Raw genomic sequence first — 18,826 nt, forward strand, 5'->3', positions numbered from 1 at the left:
TACCTTGGCAGGCCACCCACACACATTCTACCAACACAACATTTAAATAAAAAAAAAATAAAAAAATGTTTTTGTGCTGATAGTAGTTAAGAAATTAGTATTTTACCTTTAGGGAAATGTTTGTCTTAAGATATTACAAACATTTTGGATATTTAGGATCCTTAGATACAGCATTTTAAAAATACAGTACTGTTGGAAATTATTAGGGACACCGCAGGGGTCGTTGAGCGTGACATGTAGTGAGGTGGATTCTTTGTCTGGTGTGTTTAATACTGGACATAATATGTCAGAGTTTTCACCCTACTGAAAAAAAAAAAAAAAACGTTGCTTTTCAAGTGGCCACTTGAGCATTCCACTTTGCGTTTCCTGTTAGAGAAATTGTGCATACGGCTGATGGAAAATGATGTGTGCTCTGCAAAGAAACAGAAACTTCTCTCACTGCCTGCTATCCATCACAGGTGTCACACTCAATGTTAACTTTTTTTTTGTCGATCTGTCTCCAGTGAGTTTGCTTTATGCACCCCTTGAGCTGCTCTTTTTTTACTTGCCTGCTCTCAGCTTAACCTAACTGTGTTAATGGACTAAGAAGTCAAACAAATAAATACATTTAGCCACAGTAGATAAAAGTGGCAATTTGTCATGTGTTTGAGATACACTCACCTAAAGGATTATTAGGAACACCATACTAATACTGTGTTTGACCCCCTTTCACCTTCAGAACTGCCTTAATTCTACGTGGCATTGATTCAACAATGTGCTGAATGCATTCTTTAGAAATGTTGGCCCATATTGATAGGATAGCATCTTTCAGTTGATGGAGATTTGTGGGATGCACATCCAGGGCACGAAGCTCCCATTCCACCACATCCCAAAGATGCTCTATTGGGTTGAGATCTGGTGACTGTGGGGGCCTTTTTAGTACAGTGAACTCATTGTCATGTTCAAGAAACCAATTTGAAATGATTCGAGCTTTGTGACATGGTGCATTATCCTGCTGGAATTAGCCATCAGAGGATGGGTACATGGTGGCCATAAAGGGAATGTGATGGTCAGAAACAATGCTCAGGTAGGCCGTGGCATTTATACGATGCCCAATTGGCACTAAGGGGCCTAAAGTGTGCCAAGAAAACATCCCCCACACCATTACACCACGACCACCAGCCTGCACAGTGGTAACAAGGCATGATGGATCCATGTTCTCATTCTGTTTACGCCAAATTCTGACTCTACCATCTGAATGTCTCAACAGAAATCGAGACTGATCAGACCAGGCAACATTTTTCCAGTCTGTCCAATTTTGGTGAGCTCTTGCAAATTGTAGCTTCTTTTTCCTACTTGTAGTGGAGATGAGTAGTAACCGGTGGGGTCCCAGCAGATCATTTGCTGTTGTAGCTCATCCGCCTCAAGGTTGTGTGTGTTGTGGCTTTACAAATGCTTTGCTGCATACCTCGGTTGTAACGAGTGATTTGATTTGATTTCAGTCAAAGTTGCTCTTCTATCAGCTTGAATCAGTTGGCCCATTCTCCTCTGACCTCTAGCATCAACAAGGCATTTTCGCCCACAGGACTGCCGCATACTGGATGTTTTTTTCCCTTTTCACACCATTCTTTATAAACCCTAGAAATGGTTGTGTGTGAAAATCCCAGTAACTGAGCAGATTGTGAAATACTCAGACTGGCCCGTCTGTCACCAACAACCATGCCACGCTCAAAATTGCTCAAATCACCTTTCTTTCCCATTCTGACATTCAGTTTGGAGTTCAGGAGATTGTCTTGACCAGGACCACACCCCTAAATGCATTGAAACAACTGCCATCTGATTGGTTGATTAGATAATTGCATTAATGAGAAATTGAACAGGTGTTCCTAATAATCCTTTAGGTGAGTGTATATAATCATTAGAATACATCAATCACTGTCTTGCATTTTTTGGACATTTTTTGGACAAAGATTTTTTCTTTTTTTATATTAGTTTTGTGTTTTTCAAACCAGTGTGATGCATTATATCAGTTGACCATCTCTTTTTTTCCAACTAAAGTAATTAAAGTGTTTATTAGTATAATCTTTACATTCGATAATTCTGTGATTGTTATCTATATATCCTTTGTATCTTTGTAAGGGTTTTGTAACTTGTCAACAGTGTTTGTGGCATGATGTCAACTTTCTTTTTCTTTCTTCTTTTTATAACTAAAAATTGTGATTACAACAAGTGACTTGCAATGTGTCATGGTCGCTGTGAAAATGAAAGCGCACAATGATAAAGATAGGGAAATAGGTATTTAATCCAAGAATCAAAACATCGGAGAATAACACGGAGGAAACAACCACAAACACACTAGCCAGGTTTCCATCCAAAGATATTTTTGCGATAAAATGTTTAGCGCATCAAAATGTTTACCGCAATAGCTGATGGAAATCATTTTCTGTTTAACTTAAATGCGCATAATTTATTGGTTGATACTTCAAATGTTGCGAAAAACAAGAGAAAATGTTGTCGAGAAAATGGGCTTTAACGCAAATAAATGTGGTGTCACATGACAGAATTAGCCTATTGTCAGGATTCCAACAGCTCCATCCACTCCTCCCACTTGTTCATTATCACCGGAGTACTGATCACCATCACCTGCACCTCATCATTCCACCTCCCTTTATTTTCAGCTCCCTTGCACTCACTCATTGTCTGGTCTTGTCGCTACATAACACACAGACTCACCTATGATACTCACCTGGTACTTACCTGATTCCCTTCAGACTTGCTTCGACCCCTTTCCCTTGGACATCATCTTGCGTCTTCAGCCATCCGTTCCCATCTATCCATGTGATCTCCCATCTGCATCTGCAAAAGAGACTCTTGTTATACTTCAGCTAAGTTACCAAATGATTCAGCCCGAGTTGCCTTTGTAATCTCTCTGTTATCAGGCCGAGCACTTCAATGGTCACAATCCCTGTGGAATTCTAACTCACCTGTGGTAAAATCACTCTCAAGCTTTATACAAAATTTCAAAGAAGTATTTGGTCAGTCAGTATCCGATCTCTCTGTTCACGATCAGCTATACAACCTTCGTCAGGGAAATTCCTCCGTGAGTACATATGCGCTTCTATTCTGCACGCTGGCGGCTTCGAGTGGTTGGAATGAAATCGCACTGATAAATGCTTTTCGACATGGTCTCAACACCAACATCCGCCAGCTGATAGTGGTTTACGAAGATTCACTGGGACTTGAGAATCTCATTCAGAGAACCATCCGTGTGTCCCAACTTCTATCTGCATGCAATAATCCTGCTACCCCTGTATGTCCTCCGCCCTCAGCTCCATCAGTCACTCCTCCAGCACCCGAGCCTATGCAGGTTGACTCCACTCATCTCTCTTCCACGGAACGGTAGCGTCGCATTCAAGATCACCTCTGCCTGTACTGTGGGGGTGAGAAACATCTCATCAACACCTGTCCGGTTTCGACCTCAACGCCCAGCGGTAAGCACCAATGATATTCCTCCCAAGATTGCTTCCTTAAACCGTATCACTGTCCATTTGCTAACCTCTCGTCTATGTGTCTCAGCACAAGCCCTCCTCGACTCCGGTTCTGTGGGGAACTTCATTTCCACGCAACTCCTACAAAAGCTGAACGTCCGTAAACATCGAAGCCATCAAGATCTCTGAGTTCAAACCCTCCAGGGTAAGCCGCTGGGTCAAGGTCGAATTAGTTACTTCACCCCCACACTGAAGCTCTGCATTGGCTGCCTTCACACAGAGGAGATTTCCTTTATGGTGCTGGAGGAGTCCACTGCTGAGCTCATACTGGGACGCCCTTGGATGGTCCAACACCAACCCACCATCGACTGGAAATCCGGGGAAGTCCTTCGTTGGGGTGAAGACTGTTTCCATTCATGTATATCTTCGGTTGAAAGGATAATTTCTATCCTCGGCTTCGCTAATTTCTATCGAAGATTCATCCATAACTACAGTCACATCAGCTCTCCTCTAACATCTTCCCTAAGGGGCCGGCCCAAGTCTCTGTCCTTATCTCCTGAAGCCATCACAGCCTTTCAATAGCTCAAGAAAGCCTTCCAGACCGCTCAAATCCTAGTTCATCCTGAACCTGAAATTCCCTTTATTGTAGAGGTGGACGCATCCTCTACAGGAGTTGGAGCGGTTCTCTCCCAGCGGCAGGGTGATCCTCCCAAACTCCATCCATGTGCCTTCTTCTCTAAGAAGTTATCCCCGGCGGAGCGGAACTATGATATCAGAAATCGTGAACTGCTCGCCATCATGTTTGCCTTAGAGGAGTGGAGTCATTGGCTGGAGGGAGCTTACCACCAGTTCGAGGTCATAACAGATCATCGAAACTTGGAATACCTCAGAGAGGCAAAAAGGTTAAATCCTCGTCAAGCTCTATGGGCCCTCTTCTTTACCCTCTTTGATTTTCTCGTGTCCTACCAGCCTGTCAGCAGGAATTGTAAAGTAGATGCTCTTTCCCGTCTTTATAATTCTCCCTATCGAAGATCCTTCGCCTGAACCTATTCTCCCTCCAGCCATGTTCGTCAACCCGATCGTTTGGGACATCGACGAGCAGATTTCCCAAGAGAACCAGCGTCATCCCGCTCCGCCAGGAGGTCGAGAGGGGTGCGTTTTCGTACCTCGTCACCTTCGTACCATCCTTCTGGACTCCGCACATACCACTCCGGGCTCTGGACATCCAGGTAGCAGGCGTACCCTCTCGCTCCTCAGTAACCGGTACTGGTGGCCGTCCATCTCCCAGGACGTCTCCAGGTACGTAAGAGGATGCTCAGTCTGTGCAGTTACCAACACCCCCAGAAGACTCCCGGAGGGCAACCTCGTGCCACTTCCTATTCCTCGATGGTCATGGTTCCACATCGGTGTAGATTTCATGACAGACCTTCCCCGTACCAGCAACCAGACTTGCATCTTCGTCGTTGTGGATCGCTTTTCAAAGGCCTGCAAGCTAATTCCATTGCCTGGACTTCTTACTGCTTTTGAGGCCACTGAAGCCCTCTTCAATCATGTGTTTCGGAACTTCGGCATCCCCGAAGACGTTGTGTCGGACAGAGGTCCACAATTCATATCTAGAGTGTGGCAAGCGTTCTTCAGACTCCTCGGGGTTACGGTCAGCTTGTCTTCTGGTTACCACCCACAGACTAACGGCCAGACTGAGCGGAAGATCCAGGAGATTGGATGGTACCTGAGGACCTATTGCCACCAGTACCAGGAGAGCTGGAGCCAGTTCCTCCCCTGGGCCGAATGCACCCAGAATTGTCTTTGGCAGTCCACCACTGGGCTCACCCCCTTTCAGTGTGTCCTGGGTTTTCAGCCTCCTCTCTTCCCTTGGTCCGATGAGCCCTCAGAGGTTCCAGCTGTCGATTACTGGTTCCACCAGAGCGAGGGGGTATGGGACTCGGCTCACTTGCATCTCCAGCAGGCAGTGCGGAGGCACAAGGACCAAGCAGATCGTCGAAGTTCGGAACCTCCTCAGTACCAGCCTGGACAGAAGGTGTGGCTTTCTACTCGGGACATTCGCCTCCGCCTGCCTTGCCATAAGCTGAGTCCTCGATACATTGGTCCATTCAACGTGCAGAGGCAGCTGAACGAAGTCACCTACAGGCCGAACCTTCCTCCTCAATACCGAATCTCACCTTCTTTCCATGTGTCACTCTTGAAACCTTTCACTTAACCTGTCACTCCTCCTCCCACAGAACCTGTCCCGGCTGACGTACCTCCTCCTTCGGTGCCCATTGAAGAGGAACTCATCTACCAGGTCCGCACCATCTTGGACTCTCAGCGACGAGGTCCGCGGCTGGAATACCTGGTCGACTGGGAGGACTATGGCCCTGAGTAGCGGTCGTGGGTTCCTTGCGAGGACATCTTGGATCCTGCCCTTGGATCACTCAGTTCCACGCCGACCATCCTGATCGCCCTGCTCCCAGGCCTCGTGGTAGATCTTGTCGCCGTCTTCGTCCCTTTTCACAGTCGTCAAGAGCCGCCTCGGAGAAGGGGGGTACTGTCAGGATTCCACCAGCTCCATCCACTCCTCCCACTCATTCACTCACTCATCCCACTCATTCATTATCACCGGAGTACTGATCACATTCACCTTCACCTCATCATTCCACCTCCCTTTATTTTCATCTCCCTTGCACTCACTCATTGTCTGGTCTCATTGCTACACGACACACAGACTCACCTATGATACTCACAAGCTACTTACCTGTACTTGCTTTGGACTTGCTTCGACCCCTTGCCCGGGGACATCATCTTTCGTCTTCAACCTTCCGTTCCCATCTATCAATGTGATCTCCCATCTGCATCTGCAATAGAAACTCTTGTTATACTTCAGCTAAGTTACCATCTGATTGTCATCTGTTTGAACACTCACCATATGAGGGAGTGGAGTGCAGCTTACCACCTGTCTGACTCCTGTTCCATCCATGACATCTATACAGCTGCATATGTGTCGTTGCTCCAGTTAAAGTACCGTTTCTCTGTAGTTCAAAGGTGCATTAAATCTATGTTTTTTTTTTACAGTGTATACATTTTGGATAGGCAGTTGGTCCCATTTTAAAAATAATAAGTCTATTAGCAAGCATTATTTTCAATCTACAATCTAATAAGCAGAAAAAAAATAATACAGCTTTCTTAATATTGATTAATACAATCCCGATTTTATGGTCTGAACCTGGCTACTTGACGAATGAAAATCACAAACATGACACTTGTTTATAAAACTATTTTATAGACACAATTTATTAATATGCAATATAATTTTAAATCAAACAAATTAGGAAAATAAAGGTCTAAACGAATTTTAGAATTTAGAAGGCATCAGTTAAGCAATACACCATTTAAAAATATTAAATATAGACTAGGCCTAAGCAAATAAAAGCTGCATCTGTCTCTGAAAAAAATCAGCAGCAATATGTCAAACACCAGTCACCAGCTCAGTACCAGTCAGCACTACATTTCCCAGCATCCCTCCTGGTCCCCACCTGTACTCGTTGCACCTGCACTCCCTCATCAACATACACTATTATAGACCTGCTTCACCCTCACATAAGGGTCCGGTCTTTCAGTTCACCATAGACGTACAGACTACCTACCTGAGGGTGGGTAGATTGAGGCTTCATTGAACACTGAAACAGTTGAATCAAATGTGCCGTATTGTGTCGAAGCTTCAAATCGTGGGCTGTGGGATCCCCACCAGCAGGAGGGACAGTAAGGGGCCGGAGCATAGTGAAACAGGCGGCAGTCGAAGGCGAGGACCCTGAAGAACGAATCTCTGGACACGGAAACTGGCTTTAGGGACGTGGAAAGTTACCACGCTGGTGGGGAAGGAGCCTGAGCTTGTGAGGGAGGTTGAGAGGAACTGACTAGAGATCGTGGCTCACCTCCACGATCTGCTTGGGCTCTGGAACCACACTCCTTGAGAGAGGCTGGACTCTCTACCTCTCTGGAGTTGCCCGTGGTGAGAGTCAGCGGGCTGATGTGGGTTTGCTGATAGCCCCCCAGCTTAGCCGCCATGTGTTGGAGTTCACCCTGGTGAACGAGAGGGTTGCTTCCTTTCGCCTTCGGGTCGGGGACAGGTCTCTCACTGTTGTTTGTGCCTTTGGGTCGAACGGTAGTGCAGAGTACCCGGCCCTCTTGGAGTCTCTGGGAGGGGTGCTGGAAAGTGCTCCGACTGGGGACTCCGTCGTTCTACTGGGGGACTTCAATGTCCACATGGGCAACGACAGTGGCACCTGGAGGGGCGTAATTGGGAGGATCGGCCCCCCTGATCTGAACCCGAGCGGTGTTCTGTTGTCGAACACCATGTTCAAGAATAAGGGTGTCCATCAGTGCACTTGTGACCAGGACACCCTAGGCTGGAGGTTGATCATTGACTTTGTTGTCGTTTCATCCGGCCATATATCTTGGACACTTGGGTGAAGAGCGGGGCTGTTAACTGATCACCACCTGGTGGTGACTTAGATTTGATGGCGGGAGAGGAAGCTGGACAGACTCGGCAGACCCAAACGTACAGTGAGGGTATAATCAATAATCAATATTTCACAATTAATAGCAGATCATACGGGTTCTGAGTGATCACCTACAATTTCAAATTGCCCAAAAAGGGAATATAGTCGATCTGCATCTACATATGTATAGACAATTAACCACAACGAATTATAATCAATTATGAACACATATAATATACAGATAGGCTATATCTATTTTTAGAATATCCTTCCAACAGAACTAACTGCATTTCGTCGGGTTGTCCATCCACCGAACCTACTGACGATCCTCTGATCAATTTCGCGAAAAGGATTATTCTGGTCACTATCAGGAAAAGCTCTGCTTCTTTTTGTGAAGAATAACTTTCTGATAATAATACTAATTAAAGTATTTATCAATATCAAGCTTGTAGCTTAGGATCACACATTTACGAGGCTTTGTTTGATGATTACCAGTCAGAGACAATAAAGAGTATAATGAGGGTTTAATAAATGAAGCTATAGCACAAATTACATTTAACAACGAATATATACAGAACAATGAAAAACGGAAGTAAGGAAAGGAGGAGAGAGAAACAGATCACAGAAATAGCAAACTTCACAACACAGTTAAACCTTAAGAACCATCAAGAAATCACACACCTTAAAGCAGGGATAAACAGCTCTAAACACATTTAGATTTCGATGGGAATAGATGGGCTACTTGCATTATAAACCTTTGTGTGGCTGAAACAAGGCTGCGTGGGTGTGTGGCCCTCGTGCGTCCTGGAACTGGTTTCGGAACGCGTGTATCTTGCGGGAAGTTGAAAGTGTTACGTGTAGGTGAGTTGCTGGATATCAGGCTAAGTCCTTTTCGCCCGGTGGTCGAAATGACTACGGCAAAAGGTTTAAAACAAAGAAAAGAACTAAAAGAAAATAAAAAAAGCTTGAACTAGAACGCAAAGGAAGAGAGAAGTGGAGTCGTCCAAGGATTACGAAGAAGAGAGAGCGAGGAGACTGGGCCCTCATCTTTTCAAAGAAGATGGTCCACACCTCCTCAGGAGCACATCGACCAATGACATTCGGCAATCTTGGGCGGGAAAATATTTCTTCGTTTCTTCTGACAACCTAATTTGCATATTTTATGGCGGTGTCAGACTTCGCTCCTTTCTACTATCAAGAATGGGAAACATAGTGTAACGCATTTTATCATAAACTAATATATATTTTTAGCTAAAGCAGACCGAGAGGATTAATTCGGTACCAAAAATTTAGGTTTTGCATATTAAAAGGTGGATACATACTCTTAGAGTTTGATATGAGCACTTAGAGTTTAGCTACACGACTATAAAATCATAACTAGGCTTGGTGCAAAAGCAGAAACACAAAGGCATACATGAATATATTGTATACTTTTCAGAATTACACATAATTTAGGTTTCAGGGTTGTGTGTGCGTGTGCGTTGTTAAGTCTTCACCCAGGAATTATTTCCTGTCGTAAAGGGGGTTCAGTTGATAAACATCTATTTGAAGGTTGCTCATCGGTGGTTTTATGGTTTTTTTCTTTCCTTCGTGCGCGCCACAAAAGTGTCAATGGACAATTTGGACCCATTAGATGGAGACTTTTTGGCGCTCACTCGTTGAGTTATAGGCAAAACTCAAAGGGTTAAAAGGTTTTTGACATGTTCGAATGGGCGAGCCATCCTGACATTGTCCATACGCTACAACCTCCATTGTCGACGCAGCCGCTCGGAGCTGTATCCGTAAGGTCTCCGGTGCCTGTCGAGGCCATGGTGAGGCCATGGAGAATGACTATTGGTTGGCCTCTAAGAGATTCTGATAAACCGTCCGGCGCCTCAGGAGGGGGAAGCAGTCCCCTATCTACACTGTTTACAGTGGAGGTGGGCAGCTGTTGACATCAACTGGGGATATCGTAGGACGGTGGAAGGAATACTTCAAGGATCTCCTCAATCCGATCGACACGGGCGCCATTGAGGAAGCAGAGGCAGAGGGCTCAGAGGGGGACTCGTCCATCACCCAAGCTGAATTCACCGAGGTAGTTAAGAAGCTCCTCGGTGGCAAGGCACCGGGGGTGGGTGAGATACCTCAAGTCTCTGGACGTTGTGGGGCTGTCTTGACTGACACGCCTCTGCAGCATCGCGTGGCAGTTGGGGACAGTACCTCTGGACTGGTAGACCCTCTTTTTAAGAAAGGGGACCGGAAGGTGTGTTCCCACTACAGGGGCATAACACTTCTCAGCCTCCCCGGGAAAGTCTATTCCTGGGTACTGGAGAACACTGGACCAGCTCTATGCCCTCTCCAGGGTGCTGGAGGGTTCCTGTGAGTTTGCCCAACCAATCCACATGTGCTTTGTGGATTTGGAGAAGGCATTCGACTTTATCCCTTGTGGCGACCTGTGGAGGGTGCTCTGAGAGTATGGGGTCAGGGGGGCTCTGTTAAGGGCTGTCTGGTCCCTGCACGACCGGAGCATGAGCTTGGCTCGCATTGCTGGCAGTTAGTCAGACTTGTTCCCGGTGCGTGTTGGACACCGGCAGGGCTGCCCTTTGTCACCGGTTCTGTTCATCATTTTTATGGACAGAATTTCTAGGTGCATCAGAGGGTGTCCGGTTTGGGGACCACAAAATTTCGTCTCTGCTTTTTGTAGATGATGTTGTCGTGTTGGCCTCATCAGACCAGGACCTTCAGCGTGCACTGGGATGGCTTGCAACCGAGTGTGAAACGGCTGGGATGAGAATTAGCACCTCCAAGTCCGAGGTCATGGTTCTCAGTCAGAAAAGGGTGGTGGAGAGTTCCTGCCTCAAGTGGAGTAGTTCAAGTATTTTGGGGTCATGTTCACGAGTGAGGGAAGGATGGAACAGGAGATCGACAGACTGATCGGTGCAGCTTCTGCAGTAATGCAGTCGATGTACCGGTCTGTCGTGGTGAAGAAGGAGCTGAGCTGCAAGGTGAAGCTCTCGATTTACCGGTCGATCTACATTCCTACTCTCACCTATTGTTATGTGCTCTGGGCCACCTGGCTGGCCATCTGGTGGCCATGAGCACCTGGCCACCAGATGGAATGGGAGATTGACAGATGGATCGATGCAGCTTCTGCAGTATTGCAGTCGATGTACCGGTCTGTCGTGGTGAAGAAGGAGCAGAGCTACAAGATGAAGCTCTCGATTTACCGGTCGATCTATGTTCCTACTCTCACCTATGGTCATAAGCTGTGGATCATGACCGAAAGGACAAGATCCCTGATACAGGTGGCGGAAATGAGCTTTCTCCACAGGGTGGCTGGGCGCAGGGTTTGTTTTGTTTGTTCTATGAATTGCTCAGCTGACAGGCCAATAATAGACTATTAACTATTATTTGTTTTAATTATACTAATGTCTAATTAAAACGTCTACAAAAGTATATAATTGATCAGAGATCAGGTAAAACCCACAGACACTTGTTCATTGGTTCTCAGTGACTCTCAGGCCCTTCAGCTCCACCCACTCTATCAGCTTCACCTGAATACTAATCCAGCGCACCTGAACCAGCTAATCAGCACACAGTTCATAAGCAGTCACCTCTCACTTCACAATCATCTGGTCTTGTTCACTACTGGTCAACTTACCTGTTCACTCACGATTGAAATTACCCACCGTCTTCCTCCATCTTCAGCCATCAAGATCTCATCACCTCCAAAACAAAGAGATAATTACCACCAAGCTAAGTTCATTCAACTAGTCTTCATTCAGAACACTCAGCTGTTTATTATTCTTGATCTCTGCCACCTGTCAATAAACCTTTTAGTGAACTGAGTCGCCTGTGTTGACTTGACTGCATGTTCTAGGCTTGTGTTAAAGATTGTTGATATATGACCAAACATTTCACTGTACCAATCTTTTTTTATGGATCTTAAAACTTTGCATAGGCTAAAGGACAAATGAGCTGCCCTGTGTCCAAACCCATCTGGTTCTTCAAATTAAGGCTGTTACATGCAGTCTTGTCAGACAAGCTGTCCAACTATGCCATGTTTTTTGATTTCCTAATTTAGTAATAGGCTTATTATTTGTGAAAATAGTAAGCTGTAAACTGGCAAATTCCAATTGTCTCATTACTCTCTGAATTGTACAAATTTTAGGGATGTGACAGATACAATATGATTGGCGATATATGTAAAATTATGTATGGAAACGACTCTAGCAGTGGCGGCTGCTGGTCTTTCAAAGAGGGGAAGCTATATTAATGAATGAATGAACAAACAATCTAAAAAAAAATATTAAACTCAACGGAGGAAATGTGGGAATTGGGTTAAACTGAAACTAGGAATGTGGTGTATAATTTTGTGAAATTTATGATGAAAATTGGTTAGCAATTTCACCAAGCAAATACCAAGAAATAGGTTGCAGAAGTTTGTGTTTCGACTACACTTTCAAAATCCGCAATAGGACTGAGCTCGAATAGCGTCAGCGACTTTTTATAGTACAAAATCGCTGTCTATCAAAAGGAGATGCAGTCTTTCGCCAGACCCTCCAATCATCACGCAGAAGCCCGGAGTCCAGGCCCGCCCACTCCTCCATTCACCCCAGAGAAGCTGAGCGTCCGTGGGCGGGACATAATCGCAGCATTTATCCAATGACCGTCTAGTTTCGAAGCACTGAAAAAAAAAACTTTTCAAAGCAGCCCCATTGAAGTCAATGGACACTCTGCTTCAACAGGGAAATGCACTGTGACGCTCTGGGAATGTATGAGAAGGAAATCGAGTCACCCGACCTGCTATATTTAGCTGATTCTGAACGAACTCGTCTTCGAGATGAACGTGTTCTAACTAATTTTTAGTCGATAAAATGTTAACACAATAGTACATATTTGACCATTATTTTTTTTAACATTATAGGGGTAGCTGAGATTCCCTTGCAGTCTTAAAGAAATCCCCACTGGACTCTAGGGGTTGTTTTTTTGTTTTGTTTTTTATGTAAAATTATTAATAAATTAAACCCCTGGGTGCTATTACTTGGTATACATTCCCATTTATTATATTCTTTGGGGAATGTTGGTTTTAATTACATTAAAACTGCTGTTATTATCAAACTTCAGATTAAAGTTCAAGTTGTTTTGTGTTGATTGTGGTAAAGGCTGCTGTACTTCTATTAAAGTGTTTTTTTTTTTTTTTTCATCTTACTCTGCAATTGATTGTTCTCATGGAAAGTTCAGGCGCACTTGACTGCACTGAGATGCAGTAGATCCTGCAGTACAGAAAAACAGATGGTCCTCTGTGCCATTGTTCTAAATGAACAGTTCAGGGCAATTTTATTTGTGCTGCTTATGAAGTTTCCCAGGGATTTCTAGGCAGACCATTGCCATTTGGAATGTGCCATATGCAGCCTTTAGTTAATAAATTATTTTAAATTATTATAATACAGAATAATTATAATACAGAATAAAGCAGTGACACGAAACAGGCAATGAATCCAACTTATACAACAGTACAATAAAGTACAATATACAACATCACCGTAATGTACAATATACAACCGCATTATAGATACATATACAGATATATCTGCAGGGTCATGACAAAGTTTTAGTCCTGAATCCAATTTCTGTTTTCTTTTTTTTAAGTTTTGGCTCTATACATCATGAAATTATGTAATAAGTACGCTACAGAAAAAAACATTTCTAAAATTTGTTAGATACATGTGAAAAAGGTATTTTATTTTTTAGAATACTTGTTTTGCTTATATTTTGTTTTCAACAAAATAACTTTTGTGTTTAAGGAGTGGTTCTCCCAAACATCTTAATGCGTAACTGCCATTATGTAACCTTGTTATTTTATGCCCCCTTTCAATTTTAAGTGCAATTTGAAGATGTAATTCAAAGAAAAGTATAATGAAATGCTGTTCTTCCACCCTGGTCTACAAAGGTTAATCAACTGTTAATCTACCATGTGATTTATAATTCTGGAACTGCAGGAAAATGGCAGTGTGGATAGGAAAAACCTTGACCCCAAGTGTTAAACATCCTGAATTGTTGTCACATGATCTCAGAATACAGCATGTTTATTCTTGAAAGCTATTCAGACATCATTCTGGAGATAATAACTATTATTTTTCATTTTGATTACTTTAAAAAATATATAATCAAAATTTAAGTCAAAAAATAGATGTCATCATAGTGTTATCAGGGCTGTAATTACTTTGCATTCATCCATCACACTGGAAGGTCAGGTCTACCGCATTATGCTGTGGTATAAGAATATCCACAGCATATATCTATGTAGTTTATATCATTATATCAATGCATTATATCTATGTAGTGTGTGCGCTGTCGCGGAAGCGCCAGCGGAAGCGTTCAGCTTCCTTGTGTGAAGACCGACTCGGGTAAAGACCATCGACTCTACCTGTGTGACTCCACCGAGCAAGGACTCCGGCAAGGCACTTAAGTATTGTCTTCTCTCCTTTTCCTTTCCCACTTGTATCGTATTTTCCTTCCTCAATATGTGCTTTCAATAAATTCCTGTTGTCTCTCGACAATGTGCACTCATCATGCACAGAAGGCAGCGCAATACTGCTAATCTGCATCCTATTCTCTCATCCACACACACACCTCTCTCTCTTTCTATGAGTCTATGGAATTGTCAGTCAGCAGTCAATAAAGCTGACTTCATTCCAGCCTTTGCACCTCATTCTACTCTTAATATATTGGGTTTGACTGAGACCTGGATCCGTCCAGAAGACTCAGCAACCCCTGCTGCTCTCTCTAACAACTTCTCTTTCTCCCACACCCCTCGCCAGTTGGGGAGGGGTGGGGGTACTGGTCTTCTCATTTCGAACAACTGGAAATACTCAACTCTCTCTTCTCTATGCAATAACAACTCGTTTGAATATCATGCAATTACACTTACAACTCCCATTACGATCCATATTGTAGTTAGTTATCGCCCCCCAGGTCAACTGGGAAGCTTTGTTGAGGAGCTGGATGTGCTGCTGTCCTCTTTCCCTGAGGATGGCACCCCACTCGTAGTCTTTGGTGACTTCAACATTCATCTAGGAAAGGCGTATGCAAGAGACTTCATCTCTCTTCTAGCCTCATTCGATCTCAAACGGCTCATCACCACAGGTACTCACAAATCAGGCAACCAACTGGACCTGGTTTACACACGCAACTGCATCACAGACAACATTTTGGTGAAACCTCTTCATGTTTCAGATCATTTCCTCATTACTTTCAATCTACAACTCACTATCCACACTCCACCAACTCCCCTACCAGTTACTTTCAGACGAAACCTGCGCTCACTTTCTCCTTGCCATCTTTCCTCTGCTGTGTCATCTTCACTTCCCTCACCCTCACAATTCTCATCTCTAGATGTGAATACCGCAACAGATACTTTATGCTACACTTTAACTTCTTCTTTAGACAATATCTGCCCTCTCTCCTCCAGGCCAGCAAGCGCTACCCCCTCTAACCCCTGGCAAACTCAGGGCAATGGAGAGGAAATGGCGCAAATCAAAAGACACGTCTGACCTACGTATTTATCAGTCTCTGCTCTCTTCCTTTTCTGCTGATGTTCACGCTGCAAAATCTTCATATTTCCACAACAAGATCAACAGCGCCTCTAACACACGAACACTTTTCAAGACATTCAACTCTCTCCTTGTCCACCTCCACCATCACCCACCTCCTCTTTAACTGCTGATGACTTTGCTAACTTCTTCACCAACAAAACAACTTCTATCAGCAGTCAGTTCTCAACTCCACACAGACAGGAACCCAAACCATCCTATCCCACTACCAGAAACCTTCTCTTTACCTTCTCTCCGCTAACCGAGGAAGAAGTATCTAAACTTCTCCTCTCCAGTCATCCTACCACCAGCCCTCTAGACCACATCCCCTCACACCTTCTACAAGCCATCTCTCCCACACTTCTACCAGCACTCACACACATCATCAACTCATCCATCCACACTGGCATTTTCCCTACAGCGTTCAAGCAGGCTTGGGTAACTCCACTGCTTAAAAAAACAACATTAGACTCATCACTTTTAGAAAATTACAAACCTGTCTGTCTCCTACCATTCATTGCGAAAACACTTGAACGAGTTGCTTTCAACCAAGTGTCATCTTTCCTGTGGCTGACCATCCAGCTAGATGTCAACCAATCTGGCTTCAAGAAAGGCCATTCAACATATACTGCACTACTGTCGGTCACAGAAGCCTTGCGGATCGCAAAAGCTGCTTCCAAATCTTCAGTTCTCATTCTGCTGGATCTTTCTGTGGCCTTCAACACTGTGAATCTTCAGATCCTTCTGTCCACCCTCTCATCACTGGGCATCAAAGGAACTTCCCTCCACTGGTTTGAGTCCTATCTCACAGATAGGTCCTTCAGGGTTACATGGAGTGGCGAGGCATCCAAAGCACATCAACTGAACACAGGGGTTCCTCAGGGTTCAGTTCTTGGACCGCTCCTCTTCTCCATCTTCACCACATCATTGGGACCCATCATAAAGGCACATGATTTCTCTTACCATTGCGATGCTGATGACCCACCTCCCATTTCAACCAGATGATCCCACAGTAGCTGCACGTATCTCAAGATGTCTGGCGGACATCTCGGCATGGATGAAGGAACATCACCTGCAGCTCAACCTGGCAAAGACTGAGCTTCTCGTTCTCCCTGCCAATCTGTCTCTACAGCACGATTTCACTATCCAGCTAGAGTCATTCTCAATCACCCCATCAAAGTCGGTCAGAAATCTTGGAGTAATATTTGATGACCAGCTGACCTTCACAGACCACATTACAAAGACAGCTCGATCATGCAGGTTTGCAATGTATAACATCAGAAAGATCAGGCCTTTCCTAACTGAGCATGCAACACAACTTCTCGTCCAGGCCCTGGTTATTTCTAGGCTCAATTACTGCAATGCTCTTCTGGCTGGACTTCCATCATGTGTTACTAAACCTCTACAAATGATCCAGAATGCTCATGTCACTCCTCTGTTCATCTCACTGCATTGGCTACCACTCGCTGCTCGCATCAAATTCAAAGCTTTGACGCTTGCTTACAGATTTACCACAGACTCAGCTCCGTCCTACTTTCACTCCCTACTACAAGTCTACATCCCTTCCAGAAGCCTACGATCAGCCAAGGAGCGACGGCTCGTTGTGCCATCACAGCGAGGCACTAAATCACTCTCCAGAACATTCTCATTCACGGTTCCATGCTGGTGGAATGATCTCCCCACTCTCATCCGGAATGAAGAATCCCTGACAGCATTCAAAAGACAACTGAAAACTCATCTCTTCAGTGAGTACTTAACATAAACAAAATAAATAAATAAAAATTCCTTCTCTTTTAAACCTTTCCTTCCCTTTCAAATCTTCCCTTGTCTGGCTTTTGCTACTCTGAGCAATGCCTGGACTTTGTATTTTCAGCACTTCTTGCGTTGTTCTTCCCTCTTCACGATGACTCGCTTGCTTTAGACCTCAGTTGTAAGTCTCTTTGGATAAAAGCGTCTGCTAAATGACTAAATGTAAATGTAAATGTAAATATCTGTTGTATACTGATCATTTTGGAAAATATAATAGGCTATTGTTCTGTATGTCAGTGTTTCTCATATCTCTCAAATCAGAACATACCATATATTAATTAATATTAGCAATCCTGTATTTTAGGTAAATAATTATGCTGCTAAAATTACATCAGACTGGCCTTTTGCCGATCTATAGAAGAGTCCTATCAGTGCAGCATCTATAACACAAATCTATGCCATACATCTATGCATCTAAATCCTCCATTTAAAGGGCTTGCCATCCAATTCAAACACATTATTTTTGCAAATCATTAAAAATGCTGAAATTCAATTCAAATCCACTAATACCTAATAATAACTATTTAGGAGCAATTTGTGTGCAATATACTAGTCTTAAAAACATCTATGTCTTTAGAAAAGGTTTGAAATTCTGTCTGGCTGAGAAAAGAAAAAATCTAAATAAGATCTCTTTAACATCTCAAATGTTTCTCCTACAGAGAGAAAAAAAAGTTTACTATAACATCAACCGGAGATTTTTTTATTGAATTTCCTGCTTCTCACACTTGTCTCCTGAGACAAAAACTCTAACATCTCAACATCATCACACACCGTGCTCAGATTTTTTTCTTTTGGTAGAGACTCAGGATTGCTCACATTTATTTCCTCTAAAAATTCAGAAGAGATCTCATCACACAGACTATGCTCATATTTTTTCTCCATAGCCATAGACTCTGGTGGTCTTACATTTGTTACCTCTAAAGAGTCAGCTGAGATCTCAACAACATTACACACTTTTCTAATATTTTTCTCCTTACCTTGAGACACTGAATCACTCACACTTGTCTCCTCTAAAGATTCAGAAGAGACCTCAACAACATCACACACTGTGCTCAGATTTTTCTCCTTTGGTAGAGACTCAGGATTGCTCACATTTATTTCCTCTAAAAATTCAGAAGAGATCTCATCACACAGACTATGCTCATATTTTTTCTCCATAGCCATAGACTCTGGTGGTCTTACATTTGTTACCTCTAAAGATTCAGCTGAGATCTCAACAACATTACACACTGTTCTCATATTTTTCTCCTTAGGTTGAGACACTGAATCGCTCACACTTGTCTCCTCTAAAGATTCAGAAGAGACCTCAACAACATCACATACTGTGCTCAGATTTTTCTCCTCAGCTAGGGTAACTGGAGCTCTCATATTTGTCTCTTTTAAATTTAAGAAGAAAACTCAACAAAATACACTGGGCTCAGATTTTTCTCCTAAACTAAAGACTACCAGGGTCTCATATTTGTTTCCTCCAAAGTGACAG

Source organism: Siphateles boraxobius, unplaced genomic scaffold, assembly GCF_051911475.1.
Source record: "Siphateles boraxobius isolate OS27281-9 unplaced genomic scaffold, OSU_SipBor_1 5, whole genome shotgun sequence".
Taxonomy (NCBI): Eukaryota; Metazoa; Chordata; class Actinopteri; order Cypriniformes; family Leuciscidae; genus Siphateles; species Siphateles boraxobius.